The sequence below is a fragment of the Labeo rohita genome, unplaced genomic scaffold (genome assembly GCF_022985175.1).
Source record: "Labeo rohita strain BAU-BD-2019 unplaced genomic scaffold, IGBB_LRoh.1.0 scaffold_101, whole genome shotgun sequence".
NCBI lineage: Eukaryota > Metazoa > Chordata > Actinopteri > Cypriniformes > Cyprinidae > Labeo > Labeo rohita.
This window is the reverse complement of record NW_026127131.1, coordinates 247,063-263,383: the sequence shown is the minus strand read 5'-3', so window position 1 is coordinate 263,383 and position 16,321 is coordinate 247,063. Positions and strand designations below refer to the sequence as shown.

Sequence of the window (16,321 nt, the reverse complement as noted above, 5' to 3'; positions counted from 1 at the left end):
AAAAAAAAAAAAAAAAAAAAAAAAAAAAAAAAAATATATATATATATATATATATAACAAAATAAAATAACATATAAATACATTACAAAGTCATTGTGCAATAGGAAAGAAAAAAGTAAATATGGGCAAAGGCGGAAATATACATTAGAAAGTGCACTGTCAGAATTTGTAACTGTGTTGTGTTGTCCTCTGTCTATATATGCTTTCCAACTGAAGGTTCATGAGATGTTGAGATGTACCTTTGAGCTATTTCAAAGAACTGCTTTATCATTGGTTGATCTGTAGTCTCTGGTGAAAGTCAGTATTCACTTTAACAATTTATGGCAAATATACAAAAAGTCTAATAGAAATGTGTAGAATATGCTTGACCGTTTATGACAACTAGATAAAAAGTTTAGCATTTCCTGCAAAGACATATACGATGAGCTAATGACTTGATGTTTTGAGGGGTAAGACTATAGCAACATGACAATAGGGACTGAAAATGTAGGAAAAAGCAGACAAATCCATTGCATAATCAGTTACATGAACGTACCAAAGCAAACACAACTTGTTAAAAAAAAAATTAGAAACATTTTATGATGTGCACAAGTGATTACATGATGTGGAGGTTGAACAAGTAGTTTTGAGAATTTCATTTCTGATCTGAGAAAAGCACCAAACTGTAAACTGACTTTGGCCCTTTTATCTAAATCGAAGCTTCTGATTGGTGTGTGATAAATTTTGACTCCTAGTGTTTCCACTTGGGTAATTGTGTACTAATTGAGCTCAAACTTTGCAGACTTGAGTGAACAATATTGAATGCTAGTGCTTTCTAAATGACCACATGATGTAAGCACTGAGAAATGTAGGGATTTGTGTGTAGAGTTTTGCAGTAACAGTTCACCAAATCTGACTCATGTGTTAAAGCAGGGGAGTAGTGTTTATAGTTTAGGAAAATGGGTGTGCTTTTTGAAAAATGGCATTATGGTTTTGAAATTTTAGTTCAAAAGACTACTTATAGTGTTTTAGCAATCGAGAAAAACTGTAAAATACATGAGCGATTTGTTTGAACGTCACAATACCGCTTTTGCGCATGCGCCAAAATTTAAACACACCCGCGCTAACGGCAGAGTCTGAGCAATGGCTGCGCCTAAACAAACAGTCATCTGCGGTAAAATGTTTTTCTTAGCAAGTGGAAGGATAACAAATGTGTCAGTACCTTCACATAATAAACGACAATGATTTTATAGACGGGCACGAAGACAGACCGACATCACTGAGTGGAAAGGATGAAACGCCCTTGAATGTGGCAGCGGTGCAGGTAATTTACACTAATTTACTCAACGCTTTATTCCTACACTAATATTACATAGAAACTAAGTGTTATATGACTATTTTGGTCAGCAAGAGCCTCTGTCTCTATATAGATCAGCTAATGTTTTAAATATTCCCTGTCATTGTTGTATATATGATGTTATGATTATAGCTGCATTGATGTGTTTTGCAATTTGCTCGCGTTAAAGTTAATTTTAGCTATTGGGTAACAGGTTAATCTGTATGGAGATACTGTGAACTCATTGTTTTCACTGGATAAGCAATGCCACGTTTGGAAATTATTTAAAGCTGTCTGACAAAAATAGTGGATGAAAATTTTAATGTTTATCTCTGAGATGTAGTCTAGACTAGAACTATAAAACTGCACGAAATGGAATTAGTTAAATACAAGCACCTTGAATTCATATAGTAAATTACAGTACTTGGTTATATTGCACCAAGTGCATTGACATGTCAGTGACATGCCTAGAGTGGGTGCATAAGCACATGCATATGCATGTTGCATAAAGGTACAGTACACTAAAGGATGTGATTGTGGGGTTTTAAAAATATGGTTAATCTATCGTAGTAAATTTTGTTCATATCTTTGCTGATAATTGTGCTATTCTTGTTTGTGTCCCATGAAAAGGTAATGAGTCCCGAAATTCTCAGAAAATAGAAATGGAGGCCGAACCTGCAGATGTGGATGGCAGTGATGTGAATGATGGAGCATCTACACAGAAAAGGTTAAATATTTTATTGAAACAAAAACTAGCATCTGCAATATACATGTAAACAAATCAAATTAACAAAATAGTTTAGTTAAAAATGTGTCTTCATGTACTATTTAATAAAATTCTAGTGCATTTAATCTATTAAATAACAGTGAGTGAGTTTTTGGATATGGTAAGATTAAAGTTATTTTAGTGAATGAAGTACCACATTTTAGCTATCATTTTGTTAGGGTGGGTACACAAAATATTATTTTATCCTTGCTTCTAGAAAATCCTCAGTCTATCTGCTTTCTAACAACTTCATGTGGCCGTAAACATTTATTTTTAACGTGGCTTTAAGCACTATAGATTATTAAAGTTTCACTTTCACTGTGACAAAGGCAGTAAATGTGGTGTTTATATGGAATAATTGTAATATTTATGGTAGAAATACAGAGAGAGTCCCCATATCAGTAGGAAAGTGATCAAATGAGCATCTTCCATCCAAAGACTTGTTGCATTTCAGGGCAAAGCAAAACAAAAAAATGCAGGAAACTATTAATTGGTTATTTTACAATTAATTGTACTATAAATTATACTACAATTGGAAAATACTGTAAATTGTTAAACTGTTCGGCGTGATGACGTTTAATGCCTCCGACAGGGCCTGTAGTCCCATTTAGCAGCATGTTAGGAACCATCTTTTTTAAGAAACATAACAGTTAAAAAAAAAAAAAAATCAAGAGTGGGGTTTAACTGGTGTGTTTTATGTCATAGAATAAAACGTGAAAGTATTATGAGTTTGTGTGAACCGCGGACCTTATTTTAGGGGATTTAATCAAAATTGTCATTTAAAAACCCATGTCATAGTTCCACCCCTCTATTTCTTTTCTCCAGGCGAAAACGATGCATATATTAGGTATTATGAATGTAAACACTTTATTTCATTGATGCTAAATAGCAAATTAAATTGTAACCTTAGCTGTGAACTCTGTCATTGAGCATTTGGGTTACTATAGTTTGGTTCTTCATGTATATAGAGACATATTATTTGAATGGGCATGCAGGCTGTGCTCTGTTGTTGTTCTGCCATGTCCTTGTGGTATCTGGGAATATTTTACAACTACAACTTATAATTATTACATAAATAATGAGTATTCTGCAGTTTTAAATAATCTTTAACTTTACCAACTATGTTTAATACTCAGTATATTTGTCATCTTATAGTAGTTAATCACTTTAAGATATAGGCACAGTTTTAACTAAAAAGCTAAATTAAACTTTGTTTCAGTGTTGGATTGCAAGACTTAAGCAGGTTTTATATTTTAATATCATGTTGACTAAAATCAAGTTTAGTTTACTGTACCACCCAACGCTACCAAAGCTAAAAAGTTGCTTTTGAATGTTGTGCACTTCCTGAAGTCATATATGGTTCAGAAAATGTATTGTAATTATCTTATAAAAACCTAACTTTTACTATTTTTTTTTTTTTTTTAACAGATGCTGGAATCCAGAAATTTCTTCACCTGGGGCCTATTGGGGATGGCAGTAAACCAAAAACTAACCAAGCTGTGGGAATACAAACCTGTAGACCTTTAGCTGAACCACTACAATTGATGTTTTGTTGCTTATGCCTGTTCAGTGTTTTGATCAGTTATATGTAATTTTCTTTTTTTTTTTTTTTCTGTTTGATTGTGCAGCTCAGTGACTTTTTTTTTTTCAATTTAAATAAATTCTGTTTAAATAAAGATGTTTCTTTGTGTAGCTTACTGTACCATTTAACATTTAAGGCTTAAGGTGTGAAATGTGCAATGCACTGCAACTTTGTAGAGTGTAGTGTCTTACATGTGTCTACAACCTCTATTTAAAGATCAAAGACCACATATTAAAATATTAAATATATGAAACCATATATTTCATGCATATATGTCTAATTTGTATATAACATAATAAATAAATACATACATCTCACATATATTAATAATTATATACATTCCATATATGGCAATACATGTATTATACATACATAAACATATATTTTTGTATGGGGTAGACTTATATGTCAATATATGAAATTGTTCCATTTTCTAATAGGAATCATATATGGATATGGAATATATAAAACATGTATTTAATATATGGGTATTTCATATAAGCACATATATTACATTTCCGTATGGGAGGGCGTGCCCGGCGGGCCTGACAGGCCCAACACACAGAGCTGTGGCTCTCGACCACAAAGAGCCAGACAGTTCCACTCAACCCTGGAATTTATCTTCATGACTCGCCTCAGCCAGTCGGTGGTTCTTGGAGAACCTAAGAAGATGAGCTAGAACTCTTCAGGACTTCCCTAAGCACACGCCAGGCCTTGCGGCCTTGTCTTTCCATTCCCCAAAGATCACAGGACTTCAGCTGGGTCCCTCTCAGCTCTTGGTTCTTCTTCACTTTTCACATGGGAAGAAACTCCCAGTCACCAATGAGTCAGGACATCTTTGGAGTTCATCACTCTTCAGACCCGGAAGAACGTGATTGCAATTCCAAAACCACCACTGCTTTAAACCATCAAGACTTTCAGAGACTGCATTTGGACACTTGTTCGACGACCAAGGCAATGCAAGTATCGTACACTTAACTAAACATACAGAGGTTTAGTATAAGCTGTAGACAGCACTGATGGTTTTACTCAGGTGGTTAACTGACTCTTTTCATAGCTTCATTTCCTTGTCTCTCTCTAACTGCTTCTCACTGACCATTCCCCCATGTATGAGTGATTTCATGTTTGTTTGTTTAGATTAGTTATGTGTTAGTCCTTCGTTAATAAACTGTTGTGCACAAATTACATGAGTTTTGATTCTGATTCTGCCTTGCAAATTAATGTCCCTTTATGATTCCGATTCGAGCTACATGCTCTAATGCAATGGTACTTTAAGGAAGTTATTTTCTGTGGCCAAGAAAATATAATTTCTTAGAGTTGATATAAAGATTATACTGAATGTTCGCTGAGCGAACAGATTAGTTGATGGAAAATTGATTCTGCTACAGTTAGTACTGGCAGCTGATATAAGTAATTGTAATTAATCATAATTACAGTTTTTCTCAATTGCTTAAACACATTTCTTGAAATTATGCCTCGGTTTTGCAAAACTCTAGACACAAATCCGTAACTTCTAACTCAATTCCCCGAACTTACTATATTCAGGTCAAAATGAAGCTCTCCACTCAAAACAATTCAATCTTGCTGAAAAAAACAAACTTTGCTCTCAGACATGACACACAAACCCTCAAAAACACACACACTACAACACAGTTTTACACACTGATGAGATCAATTCAAAACAATACTACGAAAACTGGTAACAAGTGTTGCTTGAAAAAAAAAAAAATTCACATGATGAACACAACAAATGTATGCATTTGCAAGTGTTTTAATCCTTAATTTATTGTACTGTAGACAACAAAAATAATTGTTCTGCCCCAGCATCCTGTCTTTGGTCTGGAACAGGCCAAAGAACCTCCTATACATCACAGACTAAATTGGCCCTGGACAGGCAGCAGTGGTAAAACTGCTGGTAAAAAAAAGGTAGCACTCTTGCAAGCCTGATCCAACCCTGGCATGCATCAACTAAAATATATGAGACTGCTTGTTTTCTTGCCCTTGCCCTTCCTATTTCTCTTCCATGTTGTTGTCATCATCCTCCTCCTTCGTCTCATCCTCTTTCTCTTTTACCTCCTACTCTTCCTCTTCGAAATTTCACATTACTGTATGCGGGGTTTATGACTGAAAAAGACCGGATAGGATTCACACTTACAATTTTAGTAGTCGTCGGACAAAAAAAAAAAAATATATATATATAGATAAAAAAAGAAATAAATAAAATACAAATACATTACAAAGTCACTGTGAAATAGAAAAGAAAAAGAAGTAAGAGTAAAGGCGGAAATATAAATTAGAAAGTCCACTGTCAGAATTTGTAACTCTTGTGTTGTCCTCTGTCTATTTATGCTTTCCATTTGAAGGTTCATGAGATGTTGAGATGTACCTTTGAGCTGTATCAGAGACTTGCTTTATCATTGGTTGATCTGTAGTGTCTACATTAGTGAAAGTCAATATTCACTTGAACAATTCATGGCAAATTTACAAAAAGTCTAATAGAAATGTGTAGAATATGCTTGACAGTTTATGACAACTAGATCAAAAATTTAGCATTTACTGTAAAGACATATTCCATGAGCTAATGACTTGATATTTTGAGGGGTAAGACTATAGCACAGAGAACTATATACATGTAATACATTTTGAGCAACATGACAATAGGAACTGATAATGTAGGAAACCGCAGACAAATCAGTTGCATAATCAGTTGCATGAACATACCAAAGCAAACGCAATTTGTTTTTAAAAAATTAGAAACATTTTATGATGTGCACAAGTGACTAGATGATGTGGAGGTTGAACAAGTAGTTTTGAGAATTTCATTTCTGAGCTGAGAAATGCACCAAACTGTAAGCTGACTTTGGCCCTTTTATCTCCATCGAAGGTTCTGATTGGTGTGTGATAAATTTTGACTCCTAGTGTTTCCACTTGGGTAATTGTGTGCTAATTGAGCTCAAACTTTGCAGACTTGAGTGAACAATATTGAATGCTAGTGCTTTCTAAATGACCACATGGGGTAAGCACTAAGAAATGTAGGGATTTGTGTGTAGAGTTTTGCAGTAACAGTTCACCAAATCTGACTCATGTGTTAAAGTAGGGAAATAGTGTTTATAGTTTAGGGAAATGGGTGTGCTTTTTGAAAAATGGCATTATGGTTTTGAAATTTTAGTTTAAAAGACTGGTTATAGTGTTTTAGCAATCGAGAAAAACTGTAATAGTAATTATTTATATACATTTCCCTTTGAGCTAAATTCGCAACAGTCATTAACTTTGCGAGCGTAGAAAATAAGGCAATGTTCTTTCCAATGAAACAAGAATTTATTGAACTAAACTACTAACACGCACACCTACACATGAGAATGAGAAGCAGAATGAGAATTACGGAGTTTGAATGGAATCCCAAGATGTCTATTATCTGCTACTAGTTCTTAAATTGCAACCTGAGAAGACCACAAAAGCAGAGATTTGACTTTTAGCTGCTTAAGGAAACATAGCACCAGTTCAACAAGAGATTAAGGAGACCTTGCATTCTGGCCAAAGGTTTTCCTCTGTGGGCTCGTCTTAGCAGAGGGAATCGCGCCACTTCTGATTGGTTGCCTGGTTCTTTGGATGACATCTTTGGGAAGCCTTCAGTGGTGATTGGGCAGTTGGAAAGGCTGAGAGTTTCACGAAGCTTTAGCTGGTCTTGTAGACTTCTGGATGGCACAATCGCATTGTGGTCAAGCAGGAAGCACCGGTGAGAGCGCGCTCAAACGAAAGGCGAAAGTGCTGTTCTGAACATTTTATTTTTAACTGGGCTGACAAAGTCCGTCCCATAAAGTTGTGTTCCAATCGGTTGTGTTGCAAGGCGGGGCTCCGCCCCATATGGTTGCCCATTTGTGCATACGTTAGCTTAATATTTGTCTGTCACGTAAAGGCAACTCTTCTTCAAGAGTTTGTTAATCACTTCAATAAGAGTTGTAACGCAAGCATCGTACATAATATCAACTTTTCATTCATGTCAAGATCTTTGAAATAAAATACGCTAAACATCAGGTATCTTGCATACACATTAATAACCTTGACTCTTTAAAGTGTTATAAAAACATTGGCTAGCTTCGTAGGTTACAATACACACACCAAGCATATAGGAGGTATAAAAACTATCATGGCAAAATAAAACAGACTCTCACCAGAGTAAGAGGAAAAACTCAGTCAAATGTCTTTTATAAATGTATTCTTTGCAAAAAAGGTCGGACAATCATACAAGAATCAAACCTTTATATTTCGGGCCCCAATACACTTTTCTTACATCATCCTCCTAGCAGGTTTAAATAAAGCAGACCCTTACAAAATATTCCATAAGCATATAAAATAAGTCAAATGAATTTTTCTTACACAAAACATACTACTAATGCATATTGTTGCTTTAATAGCAATACTCAAATAATTGTCCTTCCAAACTCGTAATGTAAATATAATTCAAATTCGAATTCAATGGGGCAGAGGGAAAGTGTGCGTGAGGAATGTGAGAGGAGGGGAACACAGGATGTATAATGTATAATTATATATATGTATAATGGATTAACAACTTTTACATTGAATACTGTTTACATTGAAGGATAACTTCATTACAAACCGCAAAAAAGACATTTTTCAGAAAAACCATTTGACCTGCTCTTTAAAGGTCTCAGCTGAAGATGTGTAATATGTAGTTCATATAAGGTGAACTTCATCTGCAGAAGATGAATTCACCATTTAATTTGATGAAACTCTCAGTATATCATATACACACTGAAACTCAAACATCTTCACAACAACACAAAAATAAAGTCCAGTATAACTTAAAGAAACTATACAAGAAAAGGAAATTCCTCATTCTTACCTATACTTGCTCTCATGTATGTACAAACACACACATCTTTAATGAAGCTTTACTGACTTTCTCTTCTTTCTATTTTCTCATCTTTGTGCTGTTGTGACATGCAGCGAAGACACTGACATTTAATGAAAAAGATTCTGTCATTCTGGAGACTGATATTAAAATAAAGACAGATGATGAGATACGGTGGCTGTTTGGAGCTGAAGACACTCAAATAGCTGATATTAAAGTTGAACTTAATGGAGAGACCAAAGTGATCACTAAACATGAAGATGCTGATGAGAAATTCAAAGGCAGACTGAAACTGGACGAGACGACTGGATCACTGACCATCAACAACGTCAGAACTTATGACGCTGGACTCTATAAACTACTGATCCTTAGCAGAGGAAGAACCTCGTGCAGAAAAATCTTTGTTTATGTCACAGGTGAAATGTTCAATAACAATGTAATAACAATCACAGTTCTTCTTCATACATTCTGTTCTGTTTCTGCAGTAAATTCTTCTGCATTGAAATTATTTCACACATTTTATTTCTATTTTTATTCAGGTTCCACAGAAAGACAAGTGAATGAGTAAGGATCTGGATAGAGTAAATGAGCAGGACGACATCTACAACAACAACAACAACACATTTTTTCAGTTTTCATGAGCCTCTAGAATCTGTCTAGTAAAAGTGAGAAATGAATCTGTGTGTTGAGCTGTTTGTAAACTTGCATTTAAAAAGCATTGTTGGTTTTAGATTAATCAAGAAACATATATTTATTATATTACTGCTATATTACAAAACAAATTATCCAAAGATATGTTCTAAAGTTCTCACCCTCAAATATTAATCAGATCTGAATGTTAGATATGCAACCCGAATTTATAGTGCCTTTTTATTCATGCTAAAGTATGAATGTGTTGTTTTGTTAATTTTGACAAAAGCATCTGCTTGATGAATAAATATTCACATAAGATCTTAATGTCTGATCATTTATGCTCCCTTTTGCTTCCTAAGTTGTTTTCACATGAAAATGTTATTTCCCCATTTACCCCTGGTCCTGCCAACTCTAAAAAATTAATGGACGTAACGCAAGAAAATGTAGGCTAAATATACATTTGAATATAAATGTTACAATATTAATAATTTTTAAAAAGAAAAACTGTGTGGAATTCTTTGCTGCATACTGCATGTTCTATAACTGATCACAAAATCAGTAGTAGACCGAATATGACCAGATGTTAAATTATTTTACAGCTCACATTTTTTGTTATTATTATTATTATTATACAGTTTAAAAGTACCATATATACAAGCTTTTATTGCGATTCAAGTGCTGCTGTGAAAAGGCTTTTAAATGCACTTCCTCTTTTTCAGCACACGATGGCAGTAGAAGAAAAAAGAAATGTGAAATGTTAGTGAGACATGAGCCCTGCCTTACATTGTACGTGTGAATTGTGCAATATAAATATTAAAAAGAAAGTAAATAAATTTATAACGTTAATACGCATTACTATTTAAAATTATTTTAAATAATTCAAGTTTTTTATATTTTATATTTCTATTCTGTTCTAAATCACTGTTCCTCATCAAAAAAAAAAAAAAAAAAAAAAAAAAAATCCTGATAAAAAAAAAACACACACATTCCACATTTCAATAAGCAGCCGTTTTCTGTGAAGAAGAAGAAGAAGAAGAAGAAGAAGAAGAAGAAGAAGAAGAAGAAGGGCATGTTTGGGTAATATTGCTTAAAACACTACCAACATGAGAAACATCAACATGATTGTTAATTAATATACAAACGATCAAAGAAACAAAGTGATAATTAATCTGTCCACACATTAGCTCCTAAATGACTAAACCATCAAAGTGAGGAGCGATTTTCACATTCAGTCACAAGAGGGAGCTTAAACAGCATTATCTGAATTAGAAAAGTCATATGACATTTAAGACATTTAATTAGAGTTCAGTGAGGAAATTTAATATCTGATGATATTTTCTGATCAAACACACAGATACTGAGGTTTTCACAGCAGCTTCTATTGAATGTGATCTGGATCAGTGATAAAATAAAAAAAATTAAAATAAATATATTTTTTGACATTATGGAAATACTCAATAGTAAGGAGTGCTGTTAAAAAAAAGAGTTTATGTGAAAATATTTTCATATGTCAGTTTTTAAGGCCTATGACTGTTAAATAAATGTTTTTCCATATTCGGCCACTAGTTGGCGCTCCAGCAGGGTATTTATTTATTTATTTTTTTATCTCTCCTAAAGAGGAGATGTACTGTCTGTACACCATTAAACTGAGTTAAAATGACTGAATCTGAAGGTTATAAAGGATTCTGACATGTAGATTGGTCAAAAAAACCTCTGATAATAATTTATTTCATATCCCATAATAATCAGCTCTCTGTGTGTGATGTTTGACCTTTGACCTTTGGTCTAAATTATTCACACAGTGACATTCAGAATCACAATAAACTGTCAAAAATCAGTCGTAAATGGTTCAAAATTGTTCAAAACAATAATCCTGCAGAAGTGAGTCATACTGAGTCATCAGAATTCATTTATTTGTAGATCCTGTCCAAGGCCTCATTATCTGTGTGCTCTACTGCTCTGTCATTTTTAAATGTGTGATATATGACATGATTTGATTATGTTATATAAAGCAGATCTGAATGCTATTGTTTAGTATTAAAAACAACATTTCCAAAGCACTGGTCAGTTTCTTCACTGATTTTCACACTCCATCTCTCTCACACACACGTTCACATGTATAAAAGTAGAAGTATCAGGATCTTTTTGGCTCTTGAGAGCTTCAGTTTCTCAAATGCACCGTTTATCAGCATTTATATCAGCAGAAGCTCATTAAACCACATTGTTTTTAAAGGTTAAAGTGTCTCTACAAAGTGTCTCTGCAGTTCTTCTCTCTCATCTGCTTTCAATTGATCAATTGCTACTATATTCACACAAAATACATGTTTTGTTGATGTGAATCATTCAGATTGTTGTATTGAACTCATCTCTTGCTGAAGGAGCAAGACTCTTTCATGTGGTGATTCAGTGACTGATGCAGCTGATGTCGGTGGTTTAGTTGGTCTGTGGAGTTTGATTATGGTTTGTGGGAAGTGGAAAACCACTGGACCAAACAATGATTATAACAACTGAACACCATGGAGATACTTGATCAGGCCAAACATCTGTGGATTGAGAGGTTTAACAGACATGTATGTAAAAATGTGCTAAAATAGTTGTGATGAGAGATAAAGATCAACCCAGAGCAGAGTGGAATATAAACTGAAGAAATGACTAATGTTCACACATTTATTTTTGTGATCATGTGACTGTGTTCAGTTTTGTCTTCTCAGCTTCTCATTTCACACTCATTTTTTTTTTTCTTCACTCCAGTGGTCAACATCTTCCATCTTTGTTTTCAGCAGAGTCACTCACAGACATGATGAGGTTAATGTTTGTCAACTTTTAAAATACATTTTTAAGGTTTGAATGTTTATTCTTATTGTTAAAGTTTTCTCTCTTTTGATCGTTCTTTTCATGTAGTTGTTGTATTTAAGTCATTGTTATTTATTTATTTAAATTTTATTTTATTTTTGCAATTAAAGGCCTAGTAGTGTCTGTTATATTTTCTTGTTAAAAGTGTGTGTTAAATGAACAATTGAAAGTATAACAGAATGATGGCCTGTATGATATTGTATTTTGGGATCCAGTGTACTGAATCAATCATGAGACGAATGCAAGACCATGCAAGTAAGATTTAGTCTTCAAGACTACAGTTGATGTAAGATATAAGTCACTTTGAAAAAAAGTATCAGCTAAATGCATCAGTGTAAATGTAAAACCAAATCAATGAGTAACTGAAGGTCAGATTTGAATGACAGCAGATCAAAAGCATGTTGTGTTGGTGTTTGCAAATCTAATGTTCTTTTGTATCAGGTCACAATAATGAGGCTGAAGAATAAATATCTTGCTTCTGTATTTGCACAAAATGCATGTTTTGTTCATGTGAAACATTTAGATTCAGATCTCTTGCTGAAAATTGTTTCATGTGGTGATTCAGTGACTGATGTGGCTGGTGTTGCTGGTTTAGTTGGTCTGTGGAGTTTCATTGTGGTTTGTGGAGAGTGGAAAACCAATGAACCAAAGCCGAACTATACCAAACAACAGTTTTACAAACTGCAGGACAATGGACATACTGAAACAGGCCAAACATCTGTGCATCATGGGGTTAAACTGACATGCATGTGAAAATGTGTTAAAATAGTTGTGATGACAGATAAAGATCAAACTAGAGCAGAGTGGAATATAAACTGAAGAACTGACTCATGTTCACACATTATTTTTGCGACCGAGCAACTTTTTTTGCACTTTTTGCACTCCAGTGGTCAACATCTTCCTAGAACTGATTAACAGTGTCGTTTCAGCAGAAACACACGCAGCCATGATGAGAACAATGTTTGTCATCTTAAAAATATATTCACTGTATACAGCAATTCATTATTTTTATATGTCCTGGTAGTGTCTCTATTGATTTTCTAGATAAAAGTGTCTACTTAATGAATACGTGTAACTAAATGCAGAATCCAGGATCAATATGAAGTGATTTTGTTTTATATCATAATAAAGTAGTGGATGTTATTGTCAGTGGCACATCCTGTATAGATTTGCTATTCTCAATGCTTGTATTAGTCTTTTTGGGTGCTCATGTGAAAGCTACCTAAAGATACTATATTCTGAAACCATTTTAACACTTTTTATACATGAGACTTTAGTAGTTTTGAACAGATTTTATATAAGATTTCAGTATTTATGAAGCAAGAGATGAATGATGGTACAAATACATATGTTGTAATGTTTGCTAGTCTTATTTCAGAGGTCAAGAAAGAGGCCTGAAGAATATTTTTAAAAATATATATATAAAAGCATGTTTATTTAACATTGTACAGAAATAGGTTAATTGGAAATATAGTACTAAAGCCCTACCGTATTGCAAAGCACCAAAGCAGCTGTATACAGCACAGTCACGAATAACTTAAAGAGGTTGCCAACGTTTACTAAACTGTGGACGAGCTTTTGACTCTTGAATCTGGGAATGCTTCCCGTTTTAAGTGTCAGTTGACAGCCTTTCATCTTTAACCAAAGTTGCAAGCGGCTTTTCTGATTTTCCGTGTCTTTTTCCGGTGTCACGTGAAATGTATCCGTTTTGATTCGTTGTTTCTAAAGGTGAAACACGTTAAGAAAAAATGAACGATCAAGTTGTGGGACTATTTTGTCTTAAATCGCATACTATTCATTCCTGAGCTTTACCGTCCGTTACTGGCAATGAAATTAGGCTACTGGTTGATATGTCCCGGTAGAGCCCTGCATTGCAGCCCGAGCACGACGGGCCCCGACTTTTTTACGCCCCTAGGGCCGGACTTCGGGCCAATTTTCAAGTCATATTTCAAACGCAGGACGGGCTTCGGGCCTGTTTTAGGCTTCTTCCTATTTTTATATTTTAGACATCCCCCAAATATGGCGATGAAAAAAAAAAAAATCCGTGCTGTTGGAAACAATACGAGACTTTGCTTTCACTTTCGAGATCGGCTCGGAAGGCATTTAGCGGCCTTCAGCAGCTGGAACAGTTCCGCGTTCAAACGTACACAATAGACCAAAGCTTGCAGCAAAGTTATTACCATTAATGTGTCGGGGGAAATAGTAAGGAGATTTTTGAATTATTAATTAATAAACTAGTGTTTTCTGAGTCAGTGTCGAAAGGATGAAGTTACCGATCCTAACTCGCCATCTCCTCTTTGGATGCGACTTTAAAGAAAACCGCATCTTTACAGATTACATAATGATAGTTTTTGTTTTCGATTTGCTGTATTTCGTTAAGTTATAATTTAAAACTTTCTATAGATATATGTATCATGTTTGTGAGGTATATATTCGCTGAGTTTCGGTTCATTTTTGTGAAGACGACAGACAGCGCATCATGTTTTCTTATAAGCACCATTTGCAACATTTTGTTGATACTGTGAGTGTATACAAATAAAAGTAGAACCTTTACAGTTTGGAATGAAGTATTATTCTTATTTTATCAGCAAAAATTACAGAATATTTAAAAAATGCAAGTGATCGCGCTGGCGCCTCCATGTTCTGCAAAGCGGCTTTAGCTTCCACTATCCGCACAGATGATTGGATATGCGCCGAATAGCACACAATTATCTCTGTTTAACGTTTAAACTAACATTGTTTTATACTTGAACTGTTTTATATCTATAGATATTTTATCTTAGGCAAGTCGTGATGATTTGAGAAGGCAAAATTGATCAAACAGACTATGATCAGTCTCTGCTGGCTGTTTTGTCGTTACTTTAAAAAACAAAAACTTATATTTAACGAACAAAAAATGCTTCAAAACGCTTAAATTAACTTGATTAAAAAAAAAAAAAATTGAAAAAAAAAGAAAAAACGAAATATAATCACTTTGCATGGGCAATATACAGATGCATTTCAGACTTTTGTAAAAACGTTTACATAATAAAATATAATATGTGATAAATAATAATAATAACATGTTTATCCACTAGGGGCGCTGCATCAGATTCAGGGCTGACAAACATATTCAATATAATAAAAACATAAACAAGAAAAAAACACTGCTCAAAAGCCACAAATTTAAAAACCAACAATATCACATTGTTATCTGGGCTATTGTTATAATGTCTTGAACTTTTGGTCTTGTTTTATTACCATATTATCATACATAAATATAACTCACAGAAACTTTTGATGTAACAAAACACAAATAAAAGTACATTTGAAACAACAGTGATACTTAAATAGTCACAGGGGTAGATTGTCATTAATTCATTGTTTTTTTGTTTGTTTGTTTTTTCTTTTTGATCCAGGTGAATTTATTATTATTATTTATTTTATTTTATTTTTTGTATATGCAGAAATATAGGCATATGTTCTTCTTTTTATCATTACAGAAACAGATTTTTATTTTTATTTTTTTTACAGATTCCATAGTTGGTTATTATTATTATTATTATTATTATTATTATTATTATATTTTTAGATATTATTATTATTATTATTTAGAAACCAGATAGTAATTTTACCTATGACTACCATGATCTTACTAATTGAACAGTTAAATTCTAGGCAAGAATGGTAACTCTTCACTGGAGCAATTACATTTTAAAATTATAATTATTTTTAAAATTACATATGTACTGTTCTCGTTGCATGTGTAAATGCAATTCAACAGCCAGCCAAACTCCACCCATAAAGTATCGAAGAGTCAGGATTCATCTTAGTTTCTCGTTTAATAAGATGCCAGCGAGGTGTACATTATGGATTAAAAGTAAAACTGTAAAAAACAACATACAAACAATAATCAAAAATAATCATGCAACAACTAAAGAGTATGCATACACATAACTGTGATATTTATATGTCTATAAAGGCTCAGATATAACTGATGTAATCAATTTGCAAAAATAAGATGATCAAATAACTAAAATAGCAATGAATACAGATATTAACTCGTATAGACAAGTTGTTTTATAAAAGTAGAATGAAATCATCACCATATCCAATAAAGGCTAGGCTAACAGCTAAAGGCTATTACTAGAATCACATCAAATGAAAGCTTTGAAAGTACTTATCACATACATAATCAAGTATTATGTAACTTATAATTAACTTACAGATGATGCTTTTACAAACGAAACAAACGATGGCATCCAAAGATCGAGGAATAACTGTCTGCGTGAGTAATGTGATCCACTTTGAACTCACTTT

General features: G+C 33.6%; 1 long non-coding RNA gene across 1 annotated transcript; it reads left to right on the top strand.

Annotated features, from left to right (window-relative positions):
* Positions 1–1,115: 1,115 nt before the first annotated feature.
* LOC127157215 (uncharacterized) lies at positions 1,116–3,638 on the top strand. Its single transcript, XR_007825863.1, has 3 exons — positions 1,116–1,303; positions 1,946–2,042; positions 3,510–3,638. It is a non-coding gene; the product is annotated as an uncharacterized LOC127157215 (long non-coding RNA).
* Positions 3,639–16,321: the final 12,683 nt, after the last annotated feature.